At 34.0% G+C, this 24,143-nt stretch overlaps 2 long non-coding RNA genes across 2 annotated transcripts in view; one reads left to right on the forward strand and one right to left on the reverse strand.

Annotated features, from left to right (window-relative positions):
- Positions 1 to 24,143, reverse strand: part of LOC139357912 (uncharacterized) — a 559,919-nt gene that overhangs the window by 326,117 nt on the left and 209,659 nt on the right. The gene's annotated exons all lie outside the window — the stretch shown is intronic.
- Positions 10,917 to 24,143, forward strand: part of LOC105465331 (uncharacterized) — a 57,056-nt gene continuing 43,829 nt past the window's right edge. Inside the window, exons 1-3 of the long non-coding RNA XR_977488.2 lie at positions 10,917 to 10,971; positions 15,644 to 15,786; positions 16,781 to 16,920. This is a non-coding gene — a long non-coding RNA (uncharacterized lncRNA). The remainder of the gene's footprint in view (positions 10,972 to 15,643; positions 15,787 to 16,780; positions 16,921 to 24,143) is intronic.

The following is a 24,143-nucleotide window of genomic DNA, read 5'->3' on the forward strand; positions in this document are numbered from 1 at the left end:
TCCAGGCATGCTTTGGAAGCCCTCCTTTCTGCCTTGCACATATGCCGTATAAGCATAATGGGCCCCAAGGTACGCTCCCTGTGTGCAGGCCCAGCTGTCTGCTATGTTTTCCCTCGTCCCATCTGACAGCCAGCAGGAGACTAACCAGCAGTAGTCTAGCAACCTGAGCCAGATTATCACCAGGCACATGAGACAAGTGATAAGTTCTGGGCTTTTTTGTTGTCTTTCTCTCATTGAAGATACTTTCCTGCAATTGTTAAGTGTGTGGTTTGGTGTGAAGTTGTTTACTCCAAATTAGCTTATCAAAATCACATTGCTGCCTGTAATTCAGTTCAGCTTCTCCAAACTGTAGGTTTGGGCATCAATATAGATTTTTAAAAATATGTTCCTTTGTTTTCATTTCTTGTTGCCCTCTGTGGCTATATCATCTTCAGATACCTTGACTGAATGTCTCTGAGTTCAGATGAGTTTGTGGCAGAGGCAATGTTCAAAATCTTTAACAATTGGTGTAGCACCAATTCTTCAACATACATGCCAGTCTTACAGCTAGAGCAGGATCCTAGATAAACCAGTTAGGCCAGTAATTCTTATTTAATTGCTGGATCAAAGAGATTTCTTTGATATCCAGCTGGGTAGCTGAGTGGTAGCAGCTTTCAGATAGGCTGACTGTGGCAGAATTCTACCTACAACCAGTATAGCATTTCAATACAGTGTTTTCCAGGTAACTAAAAACACCGATTTAGTGAAGATTATTCTTGTATTACATTCAATGGCATCAAGCTATTTTAATGGTATAAATAACCCATGATTATGTCTAACAACATTCAAAATATTGTGTTGACTATTTTAGGAAATAACAATGTGCCTCAAAATCTATTTGTTTGATTGGTTGGATTGGATTAAGGAAATTAGTAGCGAGTGCACTTAGGTTAACGACGACACAGTAGTCAGAGTTGGTAGTAACAATTTTTCTGCATTTGGTTTTGTTCTTTAATCAATTTAACTACATACACTTGACTGTCTGTTATTTCTGGATCAAAGAGCATCTTAGTAAATTTTTATTTAGGTGTGAATTCTGAACCAAGTCATTAAAAAATGTTCGTTGTGTTTCAGTCCACATTTTTGTGCATAGAAAAGGCCACTATAACACTTTACAGTATAATCTCACATCTCACTCCTCCATTTAAAAAGGGACATGTCAGGGATCTTTCATATATTGAAAATATCCAGAGATCTGAAGCAGCTTGAACAAATTTAATTCTCAGTGCCTTACCTTCTATGTTTTAGTAATCCTACTACCAAAACACACAATAATACATGGAATTGTAGACTATGCTCATGTAATACTCTACATATACACACTTACATTCTTTCCCTCTTTGTCTCTCCCTCCCTCTCTTCCTCACTGACATACACACAGACACACACACACACACAGAAGCAAAAATATGAGGAGGCTTTTGATTGGGGTCTAGTGTAGTCTGAAATTCTGCAACACAGTTAATTCAAATCCCTCTTTGCAATTTTAACTCTATTTGAATGAGATCAATTAACTAATTGTTTCAGCCTATTCTTTGTTTTCTATCTGGAGAACTCCAATATTGAGGAATCAAAACATGAAGAATGAAAGAAAAGCTCTCAAAACTGGCACTTCTATTTAAAACACACCTTTCATTGCACACTATTCAATGACTTTGAGGTCCCTAGGTTTATGATTTATATTATTTCCTCTTTGGTTAAATGCTTTATAAATACATGTTCTCCTCTGTTGCACAAGTCAAACCATCTCGTGCTTCCTTTATGCAAAACTGCTTCCACATTGGATGCACTTCCTTCCACACAAGAGACAACTGAAAACGGAAGATCATGCTAATACCTATGGGTGCTTCATTTAAAAGTTAAATGGATCTGCCTCTGAATTCCTGAATTTCTGTAACTCTTCCAGCTGAAGTCATGGCTGTCAAACTCTTGAAGTTCAGTTTTACATGTTCCTGATCTCATTCTGTATAAGAAAGGAATCATATAATGAACTCCCTCACAGAAGTAAATGAAGTAAGGAAATAACTCTAGCTTTTGTCTGGTGGTTTTCAGAATGCCTTGATATTGGTCCTTCCTGGGCTCATGATGACAGCTCTTCCCAGGCTTTCCCTGTTTCTTGCCATGTTCCAGAAGTGAAAATGTCTCAATGTGCTTCTTCCTAAATATTTGCCTCACTTCCTTTAAATAAAAGCTAAATACTATGTCAGAATTTTTATTTTACCAATTGACTCCCTGATGGTAAGGATGGGTAGTGATGATAGCATGAAAAAGGTGAATTAAAGTATTTTAAATGTTCTGGCATATTCAACATTCCTATATATCAAAGATCGGTGACATTAATAATAAATCTGTCAAGGCTATTTGATTGAGGCATATGGAAAGAATCAGTGGCTGCGCTATAGAACTCAGCATTGCATTTGAGGTTTTACCATTGATCTGTGATTCATTGGTTCCTAACTTTCACTATGTATACATGGATTGTTTACTCCAGCTTTCACCTGATTCAGACTAGCAAATATCAGCAAGGAAGCTCATACTTGTTGCAATGTATACTTATTTGATGACTTAAGGAAATAATACTTCATTTTATTTTCTCTCTTCATTCCAATATTTTTCATCAATATCTAAGGTTTTAAAATTCTACTCTCACTATCTTTTAATTCCCAAACTCCAGTTAACTTCACTTCAGCTTCTGCCATATCCTTAGTGATCGCAATTATTATTACAGATTTTTCAACTGTTGTTTAGAATCATCTGGGTCTATGTAAACAATAATGCCCCCCAGGCAGCACCCTCAGAGGTTTCTTAGTTCTGGAACAGGGCCCTAGAACCTCCATAGTCATAAAAACCCCAAGCAATTCTGATTCTGGTTGTACTCCTGCTTACACTTTGAGAAACACTGACCTAGATATTCTAACCCACAAAGTTACTTCACCAAGTAAATATTAAAATTCAATACTATCTTTGGACACAACCTCATAATTTGTTATCTCTTTCTCACTCCCATTCATAAATTCTAGACCTCATAGAATTATGCTTTCATGATAGGCAGTGTTTCTTAGATTATGCATCAGCTAAGCTAACTTACCTTCTGCATCCTATTATTTACATTTAAATATTCTCTTGCCAGCATCTGAATTCCCTTTCATGTCTTACTCTAGTTACATAGCCCCTCCCCCTGAAAAGAGAAAAATAAACAGAAAAATGGGGAAAATTTTAAATAACTCTAATAGTCCTATATCTGCATTCCTGTGTGCAATTGGAGAAAATCATTGAACTAGCTGGTCACCAATAACAATTCTGAGTTTTAAACTAAAATGTCCTCAGTACCATTTATCAATCACTTAATTTTACCTCTATACCCTACTTCACCCATTTTAAAAAACAGTATTCCAAATACAAAGACCAATAATAGAAATCCCAGCTGTACTTTCAAAAAAATTGTGTTGCTTTCTTCCATAATTTCCCCTTAAATTATTGTCTCTTTCACAAACTTAGAAACATCAGCATACAGGTCTTGCTTATCTAGTCTCATTTGTTGAAACGATTAGTCCTTCTTCTCCTAATCTGGGCCATTTTTGTTCTCCTTGACGACGTAACTTAAGAACTTTCCTCATTGAACATATCCTTTCTCTTTTGTGTATTCACTCTGTTGGACAGTTAGTGCCTTGTCCTTAGCCAATAATATGTATTTATTGTTCCCATTTTATAAAAATATATTTTGAACTTTATTTTTCTCTAGCTACTGCAGTATTTTAAAACTTTTTAAAAATTGTAGAAAGAGTTCTCTTTTGCTAACTTATGTTGATTATGACCCAGATGCTATTCAACCGTTATTATCTACTTTCTATTCCCATGTCTTCTCTTATCTCCTTGACATAATGTTGGTTGGATAATTTTCTCTAACTGCTAAGTAGCTTCACCTTGTTCTCTTGAAATACATATTATCTTTCTTTGAATTTGCAATCATTTAGTCAAAAACCTAAGCTAAGTCTTTTGCTGCTATTTTCAATAAACTAATGCAATTCATTTCTTGCTATGCTTTCCACGATTTAGATTTTTATCTCATAGAACTCACAATACACAGTAGCTAGATATATTGAATTTATCCTTTATTGCCTTTTTATTTTTACTTTATAATTTTTATTTCTTTACATATTTGCATTTTGCTCTGGTACAGAGTCACAACATATTGCTTTAAATTTTAGGATATTCTTTTGTTTTGTCCCAAATACTTTTATAAATAAGCAATAATTTGATTAAAAGTTTTAAATAATTATTAAATTTCATCATAATAAGTTTTATCAATTTGCTTTGTTTTGTTTCTCTTTCTCTAATTTTCTATCTTTCTGATAATATTTAGCATCCTAAATAATTATAAATAAGTATTTACATGGCTCAAAATGTACTTGATGTTAGGAGTGGAGAATCACTTTCATTTCTTTTGAATTAAACAACTTTATTTTTAAGATGGCTTTAAGTTTACAGAAAATTGAGTAAATAGTGCAGAGAGTCCCCAAAATATTCTCCTTCTTTCCTGTTCACAGTCTCCCCTATTATTAACATCTTGTATTAGTGTGTCACATATATTTTAGTTGATAAACTTATATTGATACATTATTATGAACTAAATTTTATAGTTTGTATTAGGGTTCATGGTTTGTGTTATATAATTCTACGAGTTTTGACAAATGCATAATATCATGTTTCTACAGTTACAATATCATAGAGAATAGTTTCACTTCCTAAAGAATATCCAGTGCTCCATGTATTCATCCCTCCTCCTTCTCCCAAAGCCCTGGTAACCATTGAACATTTTCACTGTCTCTACATCTTTGAGATGTGCCTTTGACAGATGTCATATGGTTAGATCATATAGCATGCACTTTTTTTAGACTGGATTCTTTCCCTAAGCAATATGCATTTAATAGTCCTCCACATCTATTTGTGATTCAATAGCTCATTTCTTTTTATGAATGAACACTATTCCATTGTATGGATGTGCCACAGTTTGCTTATTCATTCACCCTTTGAAGAACATTGAGTTGCTTCATGTTTTTGGAGATTACGAATAAAGCTGCTATAACTATTTGCATGGAGATTTTTTGTGTAGACATGACTTTTTAACTCATATGGTTAGATAAGTACAGGCATAATTGCTAGATAATATATAAAGATTATGCTTAGCTTTGTAAGAAACTGATAGACTGTCTTTCAAAGCTGCTGTATCAGTTTATCCATCAAGTAGTCTTTAAATTTTTGATATGATAAACAATGATATGGCATACACCATTTTAATGACAAATTTGCTCACAAGCTTAAATATGTTCTTATGACATTGACATGTTTTCGGACATGAACTACTAGTCAAAGATTACACACATCTTAAGGCTATATATATGCATTTAAGAATCATCATATAATAAGCTTACACCAGCTTTTATTTGTGCTCATATTTATAGCTTAGAAAAAAAATAGCTTTTGATTGAGGAATTTTGAAGGATTTCATGATAATAGCTTTGAAATAATGAAATTAGAATAAAAGTAATCAATCAGCTTCTATAGCATGAGAATGAATATTGCCCAAAAGCTCAAACATGTACTGATGGGATAAATGAAGTGGGTTATTATGGAACATTTCTTATTTAAGATGACTGCCAATTCATAAGGTAAAGTAGAATGCCTAATATCAACAATAAAAAAATCTGGAAGCTGAGGTAAACAGAACATTTCTCAGAGATATGATGTACTTCTATCCTATTTTGTCATGGTCATGAAATAAGAATGGCCTTGAGGTCATGGTTATAAGATAAATATGAACACATTGGTATGTTCTGAACAGTGCCTAACAGACAAGCCATGTTTTACCATAACCTTCTGTGCTTTAGAGACACTTGTGGAATAGTATGGCATTAAGAGGTTGATTTGCTGTGAGATTGATTGTTTCCATGGAAAGCACACATTCACACACCTACACCAAGATGAAGTTAAGTTCATTTCCTGGTGCTGTGGAGAGCAGCTCTTATTAAAACATCAAATCTAAGGGTTGAGAACTGGCACTTATAATGTCCAGGTCTCAGATAAACCTTCTCATGTGGCATAAGGCTGTGCCTCTTAGTGCATTCCATAAAATGATCAGACTTTCAAAGGAGCAATTCTGAGGTTCAGTAACATCAAACAGGACTTTCTTATGTTACAGATGAACACTAGAGCATAGTAAAGTTATGCTGGGTTTTGCCTCCAATTGTTTGGAGCTAGATAGTCCCAGAGTCTTAGTTCATTAAAAGAATGACTTAGAATTGGTTTTTGTTTTTTGTTTTTTTTTTTAATGTGTGTGTGTGTGTGTGTGTGACATATGTACGTTAATGAACATACATATTTAACACATTTAAAGTGTCTGAGACTCCCATAACATATAACTCATTACTCTATGAAACTCAATGATAAAAAAGAATATCTAACTTTCTGCATAAAATTTAAAGTTCAAAACCAAGACTAAAATAATGGCCATTATGTATTGAAATAAAATAAATGAGATAATATAAAAAGTAGTGTTAAATACTAACTGCTTTAATTTCAGCTATTCTTCTAGGAGAGTGATAAAGAAGGAGGAACATAGGCAATAATCATAAAGTCTTCACAAAGTAACCTTTGTTTTTTGTGCTATTTCACATATTTCACACACTTGAAAATGCCTCTGGGAATTAATTCTGATTCTTCAACATTTCATCTGAATATATAAAATTAGAAAAAGCCAGAGTTGGCAATTTGTGAGAGAATTAGGTAGCATCTCTCGTTGTCTATTGAATATCTAAACAGAAAGAGATAAGATACATGTTTTTAAAGCATATGTAATATTGAAAATACATACTCTAAGTGAAGTCCAGGTGAAGTATCTGCTAGATATTCTGGACAAGACATAGATGAATTGAATTCTATTAAAATGCAGGTTAAAAAATGTGGAAGGTTAACTTGAATTGGAAAATAATAAATAAAAGGTATAATGAGGGTTACATTAGTTGTTTTCATAAACAATTTTAAATAGAGCATTGGTATGGACTAAATTGTGCTCCCTTAAAATTCATGCTGAAGCCCTGTTCACCAACGTGATCATATTTGGGGGGGTGCTTGGGAGTTAATTAGGTTTAGATGAGGTCGTGAAGGTGTGGTTTTAATGATGATATTAGTACCCTTACAAAAAAAGATACCAGAATGCTTGCTCTCTCTCACTCTTTCTCTCTCTCTCACTCTTTCCCTTTCTCTCTTTCTGCATATGAGGACACAGTGAGAAGGCATCTGTGTACAAGGCAGAAAGCAAGCCCTCACCAGAAACCACCCATGCTAGCACCTTGATCTTGAACTTCTAGCCCCCAGAGCTATGAGAAAATAAATTCCTCTTGCTTAAGACACCTGATCTATGGTGATTTGTTATGGCAGCCTGAGCTGAGTAAGACTGTATGCTATACATAATTGCAATACACGAGAAAGTTGAGGTGTGTATGTATGTTTGTGTGAGCACATGTACAAATAGGTTGAGACAGAGATAGCAGGCAATGAGAGAGAGACAGAGAGAGAGAGAGAGTAGCAAGCAAGCCACGAAAATAATTTTTTCCCAGTATTTCCTGAAGTAGTGCCTCTGATATCTGTATGTTTTAAAGTGAAATAAAAATAGAATTTTAGTCAACAACCACAAATCTATTGTTCTGGTCTGCTCTGTGGAAGAGTTTGGTGCTTGGCCTAGTAAATTCACTACATTGTGTCAAGAAGGAAGCATAAAATGAAGATTCCCTGTCCTGTATAGCAAAAGAATCTTGTGTTATATCATTTATCACACTGTCATATGTGCAAAATGCTATTTAGAAGCCTACCTTTTTTTCAGCTTTTATTTTAGATTCAGGAGATACATGTGCATTTTCGTAATCTGTGTATATTGTGTGATGCTGAGGTTTGGAATATGAATAATCCCATAACCAAGGTACTGAGCATATACCCAATAGTTTTTCAACTGTTTCTCCCCTCACTTTCCCCCCGTAGTCTCCAGTTTGAATTGTTGCCATATTTATATCCATAAGTACTCAATGTTTAGCTTTCACTTATAAGTGGGAAGATGTGATATTTGGTTTTCTGTTCCTACATTAATTTGCTTAGGATCATGGCCTCCAGCTGCATCCATGCTGCTGCAAAGGACATTATTTCATCTTTTATGACTGTATAGTATTCCATGGTATATATGTACCACATTTTCTTTATCCAGTCCACCACTGATGAACATCAGGATGGTTCCTTGTTTTGCTATTTTGAATAGTGCTGCGATGAACATGTGAGTGCATACATCTTTTTAGTAGAATGATTTGGGTTTTTTTGATATATGTCCTGTAATGAGATTGCTGGGTCTAATGGTATTTCTGCTTTAAGTTCTTTCAGAAATCTCCAAATTGCTTTCCAGAGTGAAGAAGTCAGTCTTTTAGATAATTTTGATTTTCCCCTACTTTAGTATCTTGATTGATATCTGTATTTGGTTTTAGATAGGTAATCTGATTTAAAACCAACAAACAAGAGTATGCCTTTTCCATAATGCATGTTCTATCATGCCAGAACGAGATCTTTTAAAATACCACTTTTCAAAAGGCCATAGTTTTGAAGGATCATGGAAGAAATGTTCTGTGCTGTTGACCTCTAACATGTATCTATTTTAGATCTCAACCACTTACTACTTTTATGCTCAGCTTACATTATTACAAGGTGCCAAAACTAAAAACAAAATTCCTTCATATAAATTAGTGACTAAATACCATAGTTCCAAGTTTAGCATGTACTAAGGTGACAAATTGTTGAAGTATTATAGAATAAATGATAAAGAATTATACCTTTGGAGGCAAATATATCCACATTTGAATGCTGTCTCTGTACCATCTGCTCATGTGATCTTCACAAGTTTAATGAAAAATGTACATAGGTACTTAGCCCAATGACTGGCACTTAGTCACTGACCACTTAATGTTAGCAGATGTAGAAGTCTTCTAGCTTTAGAGTTTGGAAGGATATTTATTGTTTCTATTTGCTGCAGTGAACTTTTTTCCCTCAACGTGTGTAGAAATTTATTTCCAAAATGAAGGAGGATAAGGAGGGAAGGTGAAGGTAGTGGTACTAACTAAAGTCATCAAACCCAAGATGCAACAAGAACAAGTCACTTTGGTTCCTGGAGCCAAACCTGAAGAGGGAATAGGCAGGAAGGAAAACACAATTGTAAAAATATATAGTCAGTGAGATTATTTTTCTATCTCAATGATTTAGTTATAAATATAGACTTCTTCCCTCTATGCATGTAACCAATACACAATTCACTACCGTGAAATTTTAAAAATGAACTATTTCACATTTGTTAAAAAAGTAAAAATCACATACTTTTCTTCCCTTCAGGTTCTGAACTATTCCATGGAATAATAGCTAGTCCTAACTTCTATATGCAGTTAAGCTATATTAAACTCCTTTGACAGTATAAGGAGCTACATAATTTCTATCACACTTGCCTTGAATTTAGGCATGAGAAAAATTTACTGAAGCAACTAAAAAAGAGCAAGTCAAGAAAAAGGAAAGCTATAAAGGAGACAAAAAGAAGACTAACAAATGAAACAATTACCCTGAAAAATTTACTGAAGCAACTAAAAAGGAGCAAGTCAAGAAAAAGGAAAGCTATAAAAGAGACAAAAAGAAGACTAACAAATGAAACAATTACCCTGAAAAACTCGTATGTTTTATTCAAGTAGTGCAAATACCCTACAAATGGCAATAAATGCAATCTATTATAACAAAGTCAGCAAAATAAAGTGCACATCTCAAGCATGATAAATGGCCCTAATAGGCTATCTGCTGAAAGATGTAAGGCTTGTGATTAAGTCCACCCAAAGGTCCAAATTCCTTCTGGACCTTAAAGAAAAGGTTCTGCAATGCACTTTTATTTTTATTATTTTAGTCTTTAAATTGTTGCATTGCCCTTTTAATATACAAACGTATGTATATGATATTTCCCATGTCTGCATTTAAGAAATATTTATTGTGAACCTACTAGTCCAGGTACTGTTACAGGCCTTAAATTCACACACACACACACACACACACACATCATCATCATCATCATCAAATTTTCAGAAACATTCTGGGCGGCACCCACTGGATTGATTACCAATGCTTCCTACATGCTATTTGAAGAGTCCTTGTTTTCCATAAAATAAAGAGAAATGTATAGCTCAAAACATATCTTTACAATAATAAACTTCAAGATTTTCCAGGATACTTGAAAATTTGAATATTATGTGTGATCAGACCATAATTGATATATTGCATTGTCAATTTATATCTTATGGTTACCATTATTTTATAGTACAAACACAATTTAAACTTGAAATAATTCCTTTGTTAAAAAATAAAAACTTCAAACAAAATTTAATTATGTAAAAGCAAAAACTGCAGTGATTCTGATAGCAATATTCTATTATAAATATTAGAAATCACATTCTTCTATTGGTTAGGGTGTCCCGAGTATTTTTTTCCTCCGCATTTAGTGTCAAATAATCTTATTGGTCTGGTATAGGGCATACATGTGTATTTATATCTGTGTGTATTTGGACACATACATAAATATGTGTATATGTTAATCATTATTCACATACACACACACACGCACATATATATGCATTTAAGATGAGGACATTGAGGCTTGAGGTGATAGGTGTTATGGTAATAGTTGAATGGTATGCCCTTTGTTAAATAATCATCTTTCAGCTCCAATCCCTTTACTTTCCACTCTGTTTGGCAACGAGTGTTTGGAACTTTGCAAATCACGCTTCAACATCACCAGCTGCTCAGATTCTTCTGAGACCAGAAGGGAAACTGGGAAGCTGGAGGAGAAGGGGAGAGGGCCAGGCTTTCCTTGTGTGTTTCCTGTTGCTGTTAGCAGCATCTCAGTTTGTGTGTGTGTGTGTGTGTGTGTTTTGTGGCAGTTTATTTCCATCGCATTCATTGCAGTGTATTTTCTAAAAGTCTCCTGCAGCTTTTTGTAGCTGGGGTCTGGAGAGGGTTAGATGGAAGAGCTAGGAATAAAAATGTATGGAGTACTAAGTCAGAGTGGAGAGAAGGGTCCTCAAAGTCCCCCTGCCTCTTCTTCTACCCCCAAAAGGAAGTGTTTGCAGAGGTGCCTGAGGAAGACCTCAGATAAGGGGGCCTCCAAATGAAGGCACCTGGGATAAGAATGCAGATATTTGTCGGGGCACAGCTGACCATATGGGTCTGAGTTTTTTGGTGCAATGCATTGGCTATATGCTAAATTTGATGTCGGGTATGTAGCTTTGCCCCATGAGACCTGCCAGACCAAGCCTTTGTGATTGACTATGGTCAGGCCTGAAAGATCACCCACGGGACTTCAGCTGTACTACTAGTTCCCTTATGCCATTTTTGAATCTATTTATAGACCAAAACTCTCCCAAAATCCTGCAACCAGTGTGCATATTTTTCTTCACTGTAGATTAGCTTTTTCTTTCCTAGAACTTGATCTGAATATAATACTAATGTCGATAGATATGGATAAATTGTAATTACAGGATAGGAGAGTAGAAATAAAATGAGCAAAGTTCATGAGAAAGCAAAAAGAGAAGGCATCTAGAGCTCATATGGAAGGATTAGAATAGTTATTTTATTAACAGCAAAATTGGAAGAGAAGACGAATGAAGTTGAAGATAATTTCTAAAAAGAAACTTTATATCACCTGAGATTATCGTTTGTATAATCCCTTTGATGTTCAATATATTGTATTTTATTAATGATTTTCTGATTACAATCCATCCTGTTATACTCTACTTAGTAACTAGGTACTATTATTTTATCATTCATCTTTAAATGATAACTGTTGATGCAGAAATGCTTATCTGAAACATATGGTAGAGGAAAACATTAAATCTTCAATGAATTAAGAGCATGTAAAAATTATGAGGAAAGAAAAATACCCTAGGAAAAAACTAATCACATGAGAAAGGCTGGAAGCATTTACAAATAATTAGTTAATACATATAATTTAGACGCCTGAGTAGTTAATAATGGTAGAGATGTTGAAAATGTCACCCACATTCATATGGGTGAAAATCACCATGTTTACTAGCAACCTATGGATGTGCAAATTGAATGAGTGAATGTATACAAATGAGTATTTTATATATATGTGTGTGTGTGTGTGTGTGTGTGTGTGTGTGTGTGTGTGTGTGTCCCTTTTGGTAAAGCCACTTCACATTTAGGAATTTATCATACAGGAGTTGCAAAGAGTCTGCTCAGGTTTTCACCTGCAAGAATGTTGATTCACATGCATATTTAAATTAGTAACACAACTAAAAAACTCTCCTGAGTTCAACAATGGAAACATAGTTAATAGTATAATAATACAGATAACTAAGTGATTGTGATGAATAGATCTTTGCAGCCTATTGTTGAGTGAAAGAACTCTAAAAATTATGTATAATATAAACCCATTTGTATAAACATATAGAAAGATTTTGAAATGTTATAGCCAAATATTTACAATCGTCGTCTCTTAATTGGTGAGATTACATGTGAGTTTTAGATTTTTCTTCTTGTTTTATTTTGGATAAGGTTATTTAAATTTTCTTCAGTAAGCATATATTACCCTTGCAATAAAGATAATTTGCATTTCTAATAGATTACAGTTTGTTTCTACCCATGTTTCAGTTGTTATTTTGTGTTGTAACTATCACTCAGAGCCCTTTGAGACTCCGGTTCTAGCAGAACAATTTTGCAACCGCTTTTCACAGTGTTAAAGTCTCTCTGGATATTCTGCTTTATTGCTCTAATAGTTTAATGTCAACTCTTTTTCATAAGAAAGATCTATCTTGGGTATTTCAATCATCTTGCAAAAAAGGAAAAGCATATTTTTTTCATGAAGGATTGAAAATAAATAAATGCTTGGCTTTATATGAGATCATAAACTTATTATCTTTTACTTTTTTTCTTTTGTGTGTGGGAAAATGTCAGAAAATTGCAATAGTAGGACTAAAGTAATAAATTAAATTATAACTAGTAGAATAATATAAAATGTTAACTATATTACTTAAAGCAGAATAACATAGTGAGAGCTACTATATAAGAAAAACTTGGATTTAATTTCTTAATTTCTTAGGTTTTCATCTGATAATCATGTGATCTTAAAGTGATTACTTAACATATGAGTACACCACAATAACCTCTTAAATATACAAATTTTCATGCCTTTTCTTGCAGGATGAGAATCAGGCTTAAATGAGTGATGTGTAAGGACTGATATATTGTGAGGATGCAATTACTATTATCTATACTTAATTTTTTTATTGTTCAACCAGCAAATACATATCTGATGGTAGTATGTTCTATGAAGAAAATAAACAGGACAACCTAATAGATAGTGAATGAAAATTAGCCTTGGAAGAGATTTGAAGAGGCTGACTTAGATTACTTGAGTTCATTAGAATTTAAATATGCTCATACCTACTATCAAGTGTGATCCCACCAAGTGTCAAATATTTCCACATTGTAACAAGCAGTATTAATAACAAAAGCCAATATATTACAAAGGTTTTCTATGTGGCAAACTGTAAGATTATTTGCTTTAATCCTATATTAGCACTAAAATTGAAGTATAATATTGACACCACAGACATCTGGACAAAACCAAATGGAAAAGTCGATTTCATGGAAACAAAGAGTAGAAAGGTGGCCACCAGAGGCTGAAAGGGAGGCAGAGAGATGAGAAAAGGGGGAATGTTGATCAAAGATGTTAAATTACATTAAGCCTAAAGCTGCTTCCATAGGTATTTTAAATTTGACCTGTAGTTTCTCTGTACATAGCGAACTGTAACCTAATTGAATATATAAACAGATTGTTACTTACTCTTGTGCCTATTACCACATTTCAGCCAATCAAAGGCAGCCAGCTGTTCAAACCATATTTAAATAAAGCAAATGCTATGCTGTAACCATTCCAGCTGTTTCTCTACCTCACTTCTATTTACTGTACATCTCTTTCCTCTTTCTATGCCTAAATCCTCTTGGACCACAGGGCAATACAGAGTGGCTTTGAGCCTCCCCTGGTTCTGGTCTGCTCAATTCACAAATCAGACTTTCAGTTTCAGTTAAGCTGGAGGACAAAGTTTTAGTGATCCTTTGCACTGCATCATGACCAAATTTAACAATAAAGTATTGTATATTTCAAAATTGCAAAAGAATATATTTTTAATGCCTTCATCACACAAAAAATAACAGACTGATGAGGTGAGGAATATGTTAATTAGCTTTATTAACTCTTTGGACAATGAATACATAGGTCAAAATTGTATACCCCATAAATATACACAACCATTTTTTGTCAATTGAAAATAAGTTCATAAATATATTTCAGTTCCTACTGCTTCATTTTCATCACATTTGACATGAAATTACAAAGTGGCAAAATTTATTTTGTGGCAATGGACTATAAGTAAGCTCTCTACCTATACCCAATTAAGCCATGGTTAAGTAAAGAGAAAGTACACAAACAGTTGGCCTGAAGTTTAAGACATATGAAAGAAATCTAACAATGTTTAAACCAGCACTGACGGAATATGAGAACATAGATTTTTAAAATTTGAATTCCATTTAATTTTTTAATTTAAATTTTAATTTAATTAAAATTTTTTTATTACAAAAAAAATTATGTATACATAAATATCTTCCCGATCTATATTTTCTAAAATTTAAGCTTTATTTTCCACTAGATGATGACAGAATTCTTGTCTCAAATTTAAGATGTGGGTCAGGTTGATGGGCATGGTTCTTGGTCTAATTTTTTAATTTCTCAGAAAGTTTTCCAGTGCAAGACTACTGCACAAAACTGTGACGTCTAACTTTAAAACTTGGTTTTATAATACACTATACTAACGTAAAAATAAAAGGTAAAGCTTCCACCATAAATGGCGCGCAGGAGAACTCTTGCTGTAGTTACTTCTGCTTAGAATAGTATATTTATGGTGAAACTCTCCCATAGAAAAATGTGACATATGAAACTTACTGATTCTTCCAGTCCCTTTCTTTCTTCACTTTTCTTCTCTGGAAGTTGCTATGTTTGAGTAGTTTATGTAGTTTAAGGGTTGAGGGTAAAACGGGTGATTGGACTTCACCTCTAAAAGAAATATCCAGTGCAGTGCAGGATAGCTATCCAATTATCTCAGTGCAGTTTCTACACACACCTATAGTGCAGGAGGGGCTTTATTTCCTCTGTGGGATCTATTTTATGTATCAAGGTGTAACTTTGGCTTGAGGTGAAAACAAATTTCACGTAATATAACTCCATTAGCATTATTAGTAGCCTATTACCTCCACAGCCCCTCACACACTTTTAGTAGGTTGACTAGCAGTTTGAATTTCTTGGTAGGGTTGTGTTTTCATTGTGTTGTACTTATCACTATTTTAAAGGACACTTTGCAATAGCTGCATATGGTTGTGGTGGTCATTCTGCAAGTAAATCTGGAATCCTTTTGGAGATTATAACATAATATACTTAAAGTACTATTTTTTTTTTCAAATTACAAAGAGACAAAAGACAAAGCCTTTTGCTTCTACTATAAATAGGACACTTGAGTCAATTATGTCCCTGTTCCAGTGATGGAACTCAGCATATTTCTAAGGAGCAGAGAATTCAGAAACTCCCATGGGCCTCCCACAGCTGGAATCTAAGTAAGAAAATGAATTCCATCCCTCACATGTTTTAAAAATGCAAAAGGCTGCTGACATTCTAGTTATAAAAGTTATCCGGGCTGTCAATTTTGTGACTTTAATGTATTCAATATTCCAAGAAAACGCTTCTTGGAGTCTGGCACCTGCAAATGCTGATTTCTTAAATTTATGTTTTGATGCTGTGTTACAGAAATTGTAATTACAACAATTTCAAACAAGTAGTTGTACTGAGTGATATGTTCACTACCCTTTACGTTTAGAAAGAAAATATTTTTTAGTAGGTAAATATTGCTGTTCAATCCTGTTGACAGTTTGCTTTATGAATTTGAGGTGGCTTATGAAAATTTCCCTGAGTTTTGAAAGCTCTTTTATAGCCTCTGGATAACTTTTACTTTCACAGAGCTTTCTACCTAAACTGCTAAGTCCATGATACAACATGTTAAAAATAAACATTAGTGACATATTGCATTTCAAAATTATTATAGTCACTAAAATATTATCATTTTAAAATACAATTCTTATGCACAACTTTTGCATTAGTTACTATAGTTTGCTTTTATTATTTATAGCTCCTAGCCATATAAAGCTTTCTTCACACTGGTTTTTCACACTTAAGAATTTTCTTCATTTATATTTGTTTGATGTTCATAAGTGACACCTTTTTGTTTTTTTGTTTTTTTTTTTTAATTTCAAAAGTTATCACTTACTGTTATATACTTATTTGTCTTCAAACTTTCACTTCTGGGTCAAATAATGGACTGTAATTTGGTTTTTATATTCATCACTAATTTTTGGATTTTGTCTATCCATCTATTTATATATGTGGTTTAATCAATAAAATGCAAAAGACTGGTCATTATTCATCTTTCTAGTAGATAAGGTGAATAAGTAAAAACTTAGAATCTCAGAAGTTTACTTGAGCAAATTTTTTTCAGGTTCAAGAGAACCTCTAATTAGAAGTTCATGACTCACCGTATCAATTTTTTTTCACTAGAACAACCACAGAAGTCTCAGAAAAGAGAATATAAAAGCATACAACAAAATAAAGGAGTCATAAGAGTACAGGAATCCCATACATGAAGTTGAACAATGTTCGGTTTTAATTATTCACAATTATCATTTGTATAATTGTAGGTAAGTTTATCTTTCTAATACTGGCTTTGTCTTTTTTAAAAAATGAAGATAAGTGGCCGGGTGTGGTAGCTCACGCCTGTAATCCCAGCACTTTGGGAGGCCGAGGCGGGCGAATCACAAGGTCAGGAGATAGAGACCATCCTGGCTAACACGGTGAAACCCCGTCTCTACTAAAAATACAAAAAAAATACAAAAAAACTAGCCGGGCGTGGTGGCGGGCGCCTGTAGTCCAAGCTACTCGAGAGGCTGAGGCAGGAGAATGGCGTGAACCCAGGGGGCGGAGCTTGCAGTGAGCCGAGATTACGCCACTGCACTCCAGCCTGGGCGACAGAGCAAGACTCCGTCTCAAAAAAAAAAAAAAAACAAAAGAAAAGTAAATAAGTAAATATCAGCTACATTAGGCATTGTGAAGAACAAATCAAATATTATGTAAAACTTTTTTTGAAACAGTGCCTAACATGTATATAGCACATCAATAAATAGGGATTTTATTGATTATTTTAAATTAATCTTGCAACAATAAAAACGAAGAGATTAAAAGACAAACTTCTATTCGAATCTGGGGGTAAATTTCCTTACTTAACCACTATAATTAAAATTGAATTTACAATTGAAAATTGATATTGCTAAATTCTGTCTTACATGTGAAAAAGCAAGTCTAACATGCTAAAGAGTGGTAAATGGTTGCCTCTTCTGGTATCTACATTATGTCTCGCTGATCCCAGTCTTACAGTTTTTATAACCCCAAATCTGAGGTGCCTTTTATTTATCTACATCTATATGTATATCTATCTACCTATATCTATAGTGTTTTGTTTTTTTTTTTTTGAGGTCACTATACTACAGTTTTTCTATCTAGCGTATCTCTTTCTGTTTATATGCAAGACAACAGATTACATGTGGGAGATGCTTGAAGCGGAGAAGTGTGTCTCTAAAAGTGTGATATCTACAATAAATCATTTGGAAAGAGTCCTCAACCGGCTGTGGTGTCTTAATGCCTGTAATACCAGCAGTTTGGGAGGTCGATGTGAGTGGGTCGCCTGAGCCCAGGAATTCAAGATCACCCTGGCTGAAATGGTGAAACCCCATTTCTACAAAAAATACAAAAATTAGCTGGGCATGGTGGCGCATACCTGTAGTCCCATCTCCTGGAGAGAGGCTGAGGTAAGAGGATCACTTGAACCTGGAGGTCGAGGCTGCCTGCCGTGAACCATGATTGCACCACTGCACTCCAGCGTGGGGGACAGAGCATGACCCTATCTCAAAAAAAAAAAAAAAAAAAAAGAGTCTTGATGCAACACTGCTGGTGCTTTAAGCTTTGGATTTTGGATTCTCATGTACCTATTGATTTATCATAGCAATCAAATTAGCTGTGGAGTCAGGAGAACATTAGCCTCAATTTGGCAGACATAGTATAGATAAATAACTTAAAGTCATCATCAATTGTACTAGGCAACAAAGTATAACTATCCTTTGGTATTAGGGCTAACAAAGAGATTCTCACACACACACACTATATATACACACACACACACACACACACACACACACACATAGTGTATACAATATATAGTTGTATATATAATATATAACAATCCCTTTGTTAGCCCTGAAAATGCCCTTTGTTAGCCCATATATATACAAAATGCTCAACGCACTAATCGTCAGGGGAATGAAAATCAAAATGAGTTATCACCACACCCCGCTTAGAATAGCTATTATTAAAAAGACAAAAGATATCAAATGCTGGTGATGATGAAAAAAAAGAGAACTCGTCCCGGCACGGTGGCTCGTGCCTGTAATCCCAGCACTTTGGGAGGCCGAGGCGGGCGGATCACGAGATCAGGAAGTCGAGACCATCCTGGTTAACAAGGTGAAGCACCCTCTCTAATAAAAATGCAAAAATTAGCTGGGCATGATGGCATGCACCTATAATCCCAGCCACTTGGGAGGCTGAGGCAGGAGAATTGCTCGAACCTGGGAGACAGAGGTTGCAGTGAGCGGAGATGGTGCCACCTCACTCCAGCCTGGGCGACACAATCAGACTAAATCTCCAAAACAAAACAAAACAAAACAAAATAAAACAACACACACACACACACACACACACACACAAAACTACTCATCAATAAAAGGAAAATGCTTCTAATTTATTAAATACAACAGTCAAAATTAAATATATAGTAAAGGCAACATAAATGAAAGAGCATTTTTAATCAAGCTTACATTGTAGTTGTTTAAATATTTTTAAATAATCTAATCATACAATTTTGAAGCCCATGCCCCTGCATGTAGTGTACTGTAGATCTTATGTACATATTTCATATATCAACATAATGATATATACAACATAGAATATAGAATAATGCCTAGTGCTTTTACATACATAGACATGTAGTTTGCATGTAATATATAAAAATTATTTATGTAAGCTACAAATGAAAATTAGTGGCATTATTTTTTTAACATGTCCTACAAAAAATCGTTATTTTTATGTTTTGTTTTAATTTAAAAGCAGAGTAATGCCAAACCAAAAAGGTATGTTTTCAAATTAACAAGTATTTGCTATACAAGGACAAAGAAGAATATTTATTAATTACAATTAATTATTAATTACACAGTCAGGTTAAACATAAATGTCCTTAGTATAATAAAAATCAAACATTCCAAAATTTTACCCACATTTAAATATAGCTGTGGTGAATGGAAAAAGACACAAGATACAAACAAGATTTTTAGAGCAAGGAAGAAAACATCTAAGCTTACAGGTTGCACCCCAATAGCAAAAGGATTCTTTTTTGCCAGGGTTAGCTGACACAAGCAAAAAGCAATGCAATAGCCATAAATTTGCCTTGAACAAGATCTATTGTCTCTTTTGGTTGTTATATTTTAGTAGACTTTTTCAAGACTGAATTTTTCAGGAAACCTGAACATACATTTTAAATTTACATATTTTCCTCCTTGTTGTTTTCATATGTTAAAAGACTTTGACTAAGACCCCAAAAACAATTTTTCAAAATCCCTGGCTAATTTTCACTTATTTTGCAAAAACGGAAATTTTCTATCATCTTTACCGAATATTTTCTTCCAAGACAAAGGGTTTCACTAAGTGAATGAATCTAACATATATCATTTAACATTTTTATTATATCATGCCACCCAACCTCACTCATTATGTTCTTTGCATATATGCTTTTGCATGATCTAAACATTCAGTTCACCAAAATTAAAGCCACTACCTGCAAAATAGTGTCTTTTGAGAAGTACAATTAATGAAATGCTTTTTAAATGAATACATATCCATTTATGGAAATGGGCCTTTTCTTAGAAATACTTTGTTGCTTGAGAAGTATCCAGCATTCTTTTGCGAATGAATTGTGCACATAGATGGAATGTGAAAAATAATGATAGCTGTTGATAATCATTTATATTATAACTGCCTGAAACAATGAAGTGAATTAAGAAAATAAATTGTCTTCAGAATGTACAAAATATAAAATTAAAGAAGTATAAATACCCTCCATGTGTCTCTACCACTGTCAAATATAGAGGGCACCATTCCTGAAAAATTAGCCTTAATATTATGGTAAATTTGGGGTGTGTGTCCTTCGAAAGCAGATGGGGGAGGTGGGGGTGGGGTGGCCTATTGGCTTGATTACTGAGGTCACTTTACTCCCTACCTCTGATCTGAAGAGGTGCAAACAACTTTCTAAACATAAAATGACCAAGTATTTGGATTTTCTGCAGAGGAGACAATTCAACTGAAATTCAATGAATGTCTTTTTATTTCCATGATAGGTAAAGTGAAAAGTGCTAAGTTTTTAAAGATAAATTGGTTCCATTACTGGCCTTAAAAAATGTTCACAAATTGTTGCTGGCTAAGGGCAATCTGGAATGTAGCTAAAAATGTGATAAGTGCTTGTGAATAGGTGCTGTGGGATCACAGAAGCAGCAGCGATTAATTCTGCTTAAAGTAAAGAGAAATACTTTAGAAATAAAGTGGTAAGTCAACTGGGACCTAGCTAAAGAGAAGAATCTTGCCAGGAAGGTAAGGGGAAGCTTTCTAAATAAGAGAAAGACAATACAGTATCATCTTTAATCATCACATCTCTGTTAGGTATGTATTATCCCCACTTTGCAGGCCAATTTATTGAGACTCAAAGACCTTGTTCAAGTTCCCTTTTTAAGTTACAATGAAAAATGAGGCTGTAATGAAATGCTGTTGATCACAAATATAATTTTCTCAGCACTTCTTTCTGCTGTTTCAGTTAATAATACCAAACAGACAAATGACAATAGGTATGAAAATTAAAAGACAGATTAATATACATTTTTTTTTCATGGAAGTGGAATGGCTCCAGAAGAGCAAAGTCACAATAGAAAACTCTGCTCTGGGTAAAACAGCAAAACATTTCTGAGTTCAGGAGATAAAACTGGGATCAAAATGAAGTGGTAGAGAAAACATGGAACCTGGTTTGGAGACTATGCAGGAAGCAAAAAATGCCATGATCAGTGTAGTGTTGAATGTACAAAGAAAAGGCAGTAAACCTACATTTATGTAACTGCTAGAACTTACTACTAGGACAATAGGAACTCAAGGGGCAACTTGCTAAGGAAATGAGAACAGCCAATAGATGCCACTAATACTTAACATAGCCCTTGTAAAATTCCATAATAAAATTGATAAAGAATTGTAAACACCGAAAAAGAGAAAAATTATCATTTCTCTCTGTAACACAAGGGTGCCTTTCTAGAATGGCAACAAAGTGATATTGTAGCTTATAAATGAATAAATAGGAGTCTATAATACATAAAATCACATCTGTCTGCCTCTAAGTGTATTTTTCATTTTCTCGGTATCCCTCCTTCTATAAGCCAATAAAGTTCTTTCTTTCTTTCTCTCTCTCTCTCTCTTTAATTTTTTCCCTGGTGATCTTACTCTAACACCCTTGATACTATATATTTGTTTACTAAGGATAACTTTTATAAGAATAAATGTGCATAAATATTTCTGGCTATATCAGTATCTGTAAAGTATGCTTACAAAGATAAAAACTATAATTGAATAATACAACTAATATTATTTTCTTGAACTTAAATTCAATTCATAAACATAATAATTATTTTATACCTTTTAGTTGATAACTATATGTTATGAAATATATGGTGTAACTAGATTATAGCAGTCTCTCCGAATGGAGTTCTTTTTGAGATGTCACATAGTTTGAATCTACTCTTAACTTTGACAGTACCACAAAGGCCAAAAGTTCTTTATCCCCAGATGTAAGATTAAACTGGAGATTTGTCTTCATGCACAAATCTCTCTCTTACTTACAACTTCTATTTTGACATTTCCTGACAATAAGAAAATATCTTTACCAGTATTCTGGGCTTAGTAGGTATGCATTATGTGTTAGCTTCTTTATTTTTTCACTTCTCTTTCTTTCACACATATTTACTACCTTCTATTCTATACACAGAACACCTCTTCATGTGATCACATGCATTTGAGGATGTGAACTGTAGACTTTAGTTTATAATAATGTATCAGTATTGGTGCATCAATAGTTAAAAAAAAAAGTACCACAGTGATGCAAGATGTTAATAGATGAAACTGGCTGAGAGTTAGAGGGCATAAGGGAACTCTGTAATCTCCACACAAATTTTCTGTAAACCTAAAGTTGCTTTAAAAAGTATGTGTGTGTGGGCTGGGCACAGTGGCTCACACCTGTAACGCAGCACTTTGGGAGACCGAGGTGGGCGGATCACAAGGTCAGGAGATGGAGACCATCCTGGCTAACACGGTGAAACCCTGTCTCTACTAAAAAAAAAAAAAAAAATTTGCCGGTCGTGGTGGTGGGTGCCTATAGTCCCAGCTACTCGGGAGGCTGAGGCAGGAGAATGGCGTGAACCTGGGAGGCAGAGCTTGCAGTGAGTCGAGATTGTGCCACTGCACTCCAGCTAGGGCTACAGAGCGAGACTCCGTCTCAAAAAAAAAAAAAAAGTGTGTGTGTGTGTGTGTGTGTGCATACACACACACTTTATTGTATATGTAATATATACTTTATTTTCTATATGTACTTTTATATATACTGATTTATATATACTAATTTGTATGTAATATATTTGTGGTGTATATAATATATAATTATATATGTAAATATAATGATTTTAACCCATTCTGTCAATCTACATTTAGTGTGTGTGTGTGTGTGTATGTGTGTGTTTGTGGAAATGAGAATAGAATTAAAATGGTTGCTACACAATATCAACTAAACAAAAGAAAGAAAATAATGGAGGGAAGGAGGAAATAGTTGACAAAAAGGTAAAAGACATAGAGAAAGCAAAGCAAAATTGAAGTTTTGTCTTTCATTATCAGTAATTATTCTAAATGCAAATGGTTTGAATTCCAATCAAAAGGGTGAAATTGCCTAAGTGAAAAATGAAAAGCATATATGATTACACTGTGTGCTATCTACAAGACTCATTTCAAATATAAAGACATATATGGATTGCAAGTGAATGGATGGGAAAAGATCCCATGCACGTGGTAAAAAAATAAGAGTTTGGGGTCACTCTACTGTTATCAGACATAAAAGACTTTAAGTCAAAAACTGTTATAAAATACATAGACATGCTGAAAATAATGCCAATTAATTAAGACAATCTGATGATGATTTTTCAGGTTTATTGCAGTGTAATTGCCAAAGAAACTGTACATATTTATGATGTTTTGATATTTACAAACACTCTGAAATGATTAAATCAAGCTAATTAACCTATCAATCACTTCACATATTTATCAGGTTTTTGTATTAAAAATATTTAAGGTCTACTATCTGAGAAGTTTTCAATTATACAATATGTATTATTAAATATAATCACAGTGCTGTTCAAACTTATTCCTCCTCACGGGAAACCTTTATTCTTTGACAAACATCTCTCCCTTTCTCCCCCACTACCCACACAATTTTCTTTCAACCACCTTTCTATTCCCCTTCTGTGAGACTGATGTTCTTTAAGATGTTTTAATACATAAACATTCCCTAGGATAGACCATATGTTTCCAGAATAGATCATATGTTAGACACCAAAAAAGTCTCAATAAACTTATTAATAAAAAAACTGAAATCCTATAAGTATCTTTTCAGACTATAAGAAAATGAAACAGGAAAACAATAACAGAAGGAAAACTTGAATGTTAACAAATACATGGAAATGAA

This window comes from Macaca nemestrina, chromosome 13, assembly GCF_043159975.1.
Source record: "Macaca nemestrina isolate mMacNem1 chromosome 13, mMacNem.hap1, whole genome shotgun sequence".
In the NCBI taxonomy this organism is placed as follows: domain Eukaryota; kingdom Metazoa; phylum Chordata; class Mammalia; order Primates; family Cercopithecidae; genus Macaca; species Macaca nemestrina.